General features: G+C 40.6%; 1 pseudogene; it reads right to left on the bottom strand.

Annotated features, from left to right (window-relative positions):
* Positions 1-2,341: 2,341 nt before the first annotated feature.
* Positions 2,342-3,993, bottom strand: LOC147461505 (uncharacterized; annotated as a pseudogene).
* Positions 3,994-6,404: the final 2,411 nt, after the last annotated feature.

Genomic DNA, 6,404 nt, shown 5'->3' with positions numbered 1-6,404 from the left:
CGACTCTTATGTTATTCTTTTTTCTCTCTTTTGTTATCAAGAAAATCCTTGAGGTTCTAGGGAATTGTAAAGACTTCTTTGGCTGCTTCTTCTTCTTTCTCTCCTATCTCTCTCTTTGGCATATAAGGCAAGACTCATTGGATAGATCTTTGAGGTCTCTTGAGATTGTTCCTACAAATTAAGTAAAGATCTTTCTTATCCTCTTATTCTTCTCTCTCATATCTTTTTTTTAAAAAAATATGCGCAATGACGATGAAACCAAATCAGATGTAGACTACCGGATGCCTGATATATATTAGCACAAAGAAAAACGTGCTTGCCCGATATTAACACGAAGACAAAGGAAAAACTCCAAGCAGGTGCAGATGAGGAGCGTGCAAAGTGAATTTTACGTGCATAAGCTATGTGCTACTATAGGATGCATAGTATAGTTGGAAGACTCTCTCTCTCTCTCTCTCTCTCTCTCTATATATATATATATATATATATATATATATCTGTGTGTGTGTATGTTCCTACGACTCTTATATTCTTCTTTTCTCTCTCTTTTGTTATCAAGAAAATCCTTGAGGTTCTTGGGGATCTTTGAAATACTTATTTGGCTTCTTCTTCTTCTTTCTCTCCTATCTCTCTCCTTGGCATATTAGGCAAGACTCATTGGATAGATATTTGAGGTCTCTTAGGATTGTTCCTATGAAGTAAAAATCTCTCTTCTCCCCTTATTCTTGTCTCTCCTCTCTTTTTATAAAAAAATAATGTGCAATGATGATGAAACTAAATCAAAGCTAGACTACAGGATGCATGATATTAACACAAAGACAAACATGTGTGCATGGATGCGTAATATTAGGAAGAAGACAAACACAAAACTCGAAGGAGGTGCAGATGAGGAGAGTGCTAAGTGAAGTTTACATGCATCAACTGGGTGCTTCTACGGGATGCATAGCATGGCTAGAATTTAGTTAACTATCGGCCAACTTGCCAACGCGTCCAAAGAGCGCTCGTGGCTTCATGTTCCACGCTAGTAGTACCCTCCATGCTGGCACCATAGAAAAACTCCAATGAGCCACCAACGAGCTCCCGTGGTTGGTTGTTGTAGGCCCCCTCCTGCTCCTACTCCTGCATTCAAGGATACCTAGCATTCTCTCTCTCTCTCTCTCTCTCTCTCTCTCTCTCTCTCTCTCATTGTTCCTATGAATCTTATTTTGTTGGTTTTTCTCTCTTTTGTTATCAAGAAAATCCTTTAGGTTCCTGGGGATCATTCAAAGCCTTCTTTGGCATCTTCTTCTTCTTTCTCTCCTACCTGTCTCTTTGGAATATTAGGCAAGACTCACTCAATAGATCTTTGAGGTCTCTTGGGATTGTTCCCACAAAGTAAAAATATCTCTTCTCCTGTTATTCTTCTCTATCATCTCTTTTTTTTAGAATATTTATGTGCAATGACGATGAAATTAAATCAAAGGGTGACTACATGATGCCTAACATCAAAACAAAGACAAACATGCGTGCACGAATCATGGATGCCTGATATTAACACGATGAAAAAGGCAATAATCAGAGGAGGTGCAAATGCAGAGGGTGCAAAGTGAAGTTTACATGCATGAGCCACGTGTTACTAGGGATGCATAATATGTCTGGTAGACTCTCTCTCTCTCTCTCTCTCTCTCTCTCTCTCTCTCCATCTCTCTCTCTCTCTCTCTCTCTCACACACACACACACATTATCCCTATGACTCTTATGTTATTCGTTTTTCTCTCTTTTGTTATCAAGAAAATCCTTGAGGTTCCTTGGGACCCTAAAGACTTCTTTGGCTGCTTCATCTTCTTTCTCTCCTATCTCTCTCTTTAGCATATTAGGAAAGACACACTAGATAGATCTTTGAGGTCTCTTGGAATTGTTCCTACGAAGTAAAGATCTTTCTTATCCTCATATTCTTCTCTCATATTTTTCTAGAAAGATATTTGTGCACAATGATGATGAAACCAAATCAAATGTAGACTACAGGATGCCTGATATTAACACAAAGAAAAAATGTGCCTGTACGGATCATGGATGCCCGATATTAACACGAAGACAAAGGCAAAACTCCAAGGAGGTGCAGATGAGGAGGATGCAAAGTGAATGTTACATGCATGAGCTAGGTGCTACTATAGGATGCATAGTATGGTTGCGAGACTCTCTCTCTCTCTCTCTCTCTCTCTCTCTCTCTCTCTCTCTCTCTCTCTCTCTCTCTCTCTCTCTCTCTCTCTCTCTCTCTCTCTCTCTCTCTCTCTCTCTCAAGACAGGTTCTTATATTACAATGTTAGTTTACAATTTACAGTTTGCTCAATATGAGCATACATCACTGCTGGAAATCCTTATCTCCGAGGGTCATGACATCTTCGAGCACCCTGTTTTTTATTTCTTGTGATGGAATCCTAGTACTGGATATGTGTACGTGATCATAGAAACTTATATTCCTCATGTTCGAGATGTACCATACATACCAAATCCGGAAAGAATGCAGGCAAAAAAGCATTGCTGAGTCCTGTGTTTTGAAGAATCCAAGCATGCATGTGAACTTTGTGAACTTGATTCCCCAAGCTTGATTCCACCAAAACTTGAACCATTGCCACCATTCCCTGACTTGACTGCAATCCCAAATTAAAGATGTGTCTCACTGTTTCGTTTCTATGACATACACTGCAGGCTCCTGTTCTGGTTCCCTTTTTGAGCATAAGCATGGCTGAGGGGATAGCTCCCATCACTACCCTCCACATAAATACCTTAAGCTTAAATGGTGATTGAAGCGTCCACAAGCTTGCAAGTACTTTAATCCACCAGTCATTAGTTTGCGACATAGAACATTATTGATTGCACCTAATGGCTACATCAACCTCAATATGGAGAGCAACATAAAAATTATCTGTTTTGCATGACCACCAACTTGCATGTGAAGAGGGTAGCTGCCAGTCTTTGTGTCTATCCTCTGCATTGACCAAAGTGATATGAGGTAAGGGGTGAACCAACGCGCATAAATGGGCTTTCAAGTACTTTAATCCACCAGTCATTAGTTTGCGACATAGAACATTGTTGATTGCACCTAATGGCTACATCAACCTCAATATGGAGAGCAACATAAAAATTATCTGTTTTGCATGACCACCAACTTGCATGTGAAGAGGGTAGCTGTCAGTCTTTGTGTCTATCCTCTGCATTGACCAAAGCGATATGAGGTAAGGGGTGAACCAATGCGCATAAATGGTTCCAAGCTATTCTAAGCCCATTGCCGAGTCTAAATTCCCTTCTTGCTACAAGAAACTCTTTCGGAATGTGACTAGAATCCATAATCTGGCTAATTTATACTATGCCTTTTTTGAACATAGAAAGGGATTTTTTTCTAATGAGCATTGTTGTTGGTGTCTGAAATACACGGCTCCAAAAGACACTCTCAGCTCCTAACGAATTCCCTGTGTATCGCTGGAGGCCATTCCACTGGAGTTTAGAGTCAATAATCTTCCAATATGTAATCAGCATTTGCGACACAATGAACCTAGTTTTAATGGGTGCTGCAGTAAAAATCTTATCCCATGATGTAATATTCCAAGTGCCATGAAAATATACCATGGGGAAGTCGATGAGATACCATAAGCATAGGGACCATTAGGTATCTCTTTGTACCATATGTTGCATGAGAGGCCCCCTCCTAGCATGCGCATGTGTTGTAAGATTCAGTATGCCCAATCCTCCATGCTTCATAGGCATGGTGAGGTGGTCCCAGGCAATAGGAGCAGCAGACGCTTTTTTCTTTCCCCACAATAATCGAGCCAGGGCAGATTTGAAAGGTTGTAGGGATTTCTCTGTCCAATCAAGGAGAGGTATATAGTACAGTATACATGGCAAGAGGATAGCCTGGATAATCCGCAGTCTTACATGTAATGGCCACTCTTCGCAGTGCCAAGAGGCTACCTTCATCAATACTCTCTCAAGAACCCATTCTCAAAGAGATTTCATGGACACTTCCACTCCAACTGGGTAGCCTAGATGTCGAAATATGAGGCCTTTTGGTAGCCTCTTACCATTCCAGACAAGCGCATGAAAATTTCTGGCAGTAAAGTCTATCAGTGTTGATTTTGCGAGATTTATGTGCGACCGTGCTGAAGGTAGACATAAAATCCATACATCTAGCAATGTTAACATTATTGTCTTTCAAGAACAAGATAGTGTCGTCAGAAAACCCCTAACCAACCAGTTGCTCATTGCCCAAATGCAAGCCCTGTATCTTATTTTGTTGTACCAGTGAATCCAGGTATGTGAACAATGGGTGTGTAATCACAACAAACAGTAGGGGGCTAAGGGGGCACCCTTGTCTGACGGACCTTGAGATAGGTACTTTGTCTGAGCGGATACCATTAATAAGAATTTTGGACCATGCATCTTGTCCTAACAAGTAGATACATGCACACATTCGAGGACCAAATCCTAGTTTTTTAAGCACCATCTTCACAAAATCCCAGAGCACTGTGTCAAAAGCCTTGGAAAAATCAATCTGAAATAATACTACATCTTGCCCACTTCTGATTGCATGTTCAATGCCCAAATTCATAGTGAGAATGTTGTGGTAGATAGATCGTCCTACTATAAACCCAGATTGAGCCTTGTTTATATGCTTTTGGAAGAAGGGTGTAAGTCTCAAGGAAATGGCCTTGGCCAACGGTTTGTATATGATTCCCATCATGGTAATAGGCCTCCAATCGCCCATAGTCTTTGGAAATAACATTTTGGGCAACAGTTTGATAATACCCTTATTGAGGTATGGATCCAAGCATTGAGCAACACACGAGGCATTGAGCATGGGCACAATAATGCTCTTAAGTTGATCCCAATATTCTATCAAGAACTCCTTAGAGAGCCCACACATGCCTGGGGTTTTATCATTAGGTAGTTTGGATAGGGAAAATTTTAGTTCTCCCTTAGTAAATTGTTGCTCCAGTCTCTCTGCATTAGTCTGCTCAATGCATGAGTCCACTGTGTCAATAGTGTCACTAGTTGCCTTCATTCTGGCCTCAGTATTATCTGCATCCTGGTGAAGAATTTTTTTGAAATATACTACAACATGCTCCATAATATCCTTACTTTGCTCCAATTTTTGTCCGCTGTCAGTATGCACCACTGCCATACATTCCCTTCTACGACTACTTTTAAGTTTCTGAAAGAATATTTTAGACATGTCATTACAATCTTTCAAAGCATGTTGCCTGCATAAGAAACTAGCTTTAGTGGCCTGCATTATTTCCTCATTTCGGATTACATCTTTGGCATTCTTGTATCTGGCCACATCCCCATGACACAATGCACCAAGGCTGGCTTGCATAGCTACCTCCTTGATGACCATTACTGCATTGCGAATCTTATCCCTGGATTCTGAAGCTATGACTTTCCCTACATTTCTGATACATTTTTGCATGCCAGCAGAGATTTTCACCCAAGCTAATAGGGGATTGGGATAGGATATCTGCACCTCATCAATAAGCATCAAGACTTCTTTCCTAAATAGGTGATGTTTCAACAGCGAGTTATTAATCATCAGTGGTCTCTTTGGACCAAATTTATTTTGCATAGGTTCCAGCTGATGTAGAGATAGCGTGAGAGGAAAGTGATTAGATAAGGCTGTATACATATTCACCTGCATATCATCCATTATAGGGAGCCAGTCCGTATGAATATAATATATTCGATCGAGTCTAGACCATGAGGCTATGTGTGCATCTGAATGAAAAGTAAAACCTGGGTTGTTTCACTGAGAGCACTCCCATGCGTCCACAAGAGATAATGACTGTCTGAGGATATCCCATCGTCCTTGCTCGCTACAGTTTACAACCATGGCGATGGATGTAGTATTTGACACATTAAGTACACAATGCATAAACATTAACACAATGCAGTGTCCTCAATTCAGATTTCACTAAAAAAATTGAGCAGTGACCAGTATGATGATCTAAAGTCCATTGTGGGTTTAAGGTAGCTTTGATAAAAGTTAAGGTACCAGAGTAGCCATTTTTTCCGCCTGCATAATGACAAATGTAACCTCTATAGCGCATGACCAAACCAGCACGCTTATGAAGCTTGTGCTCTTGCACACAACAAATAACCGTATCAGAGTTTGTGAGCCAATTGAAGAATGTGGCATACCGAGTAGGGTCATTTAGGCCTCTGACGTTGAAGGTTGTGAATTTCATGTATAGTTATTTAGGGTAGATGGGTCAGGGGTAGATAGGACAATTTGTGTATCCCCTTTTTCTAGCTTTGCGTCATTCATGGTTACCTCCAGATTTATGGCAGGAAAATCAACGGTCCTGGCAGTTTTGTACTTGTTGACTACAGAGTCAATAATAGCTAAGGACTCAGGAGAAGGCATGTCCTGT

The sequence above is a fragment of the Adiantum capillus-veneris genome, chromosome 3 (genome assembly GCF_014529385.1).
Source record: "Adiantum capillus-veneris isolate H3 chromosome 3, ASM1452938v2, whole genome shotgun sequence".
In the NCBI taxonomy this organism is placed as follows: Eukaryota; Viridiplantae; Streptophyta; class Polypodiopsida; order Polypodiales; family Pteridaceae; genus Adiantum; species Adiantum capillus-veneris.
This window is presented reverse-complemented; position numbering and strand designations above follow the sequence as displayed.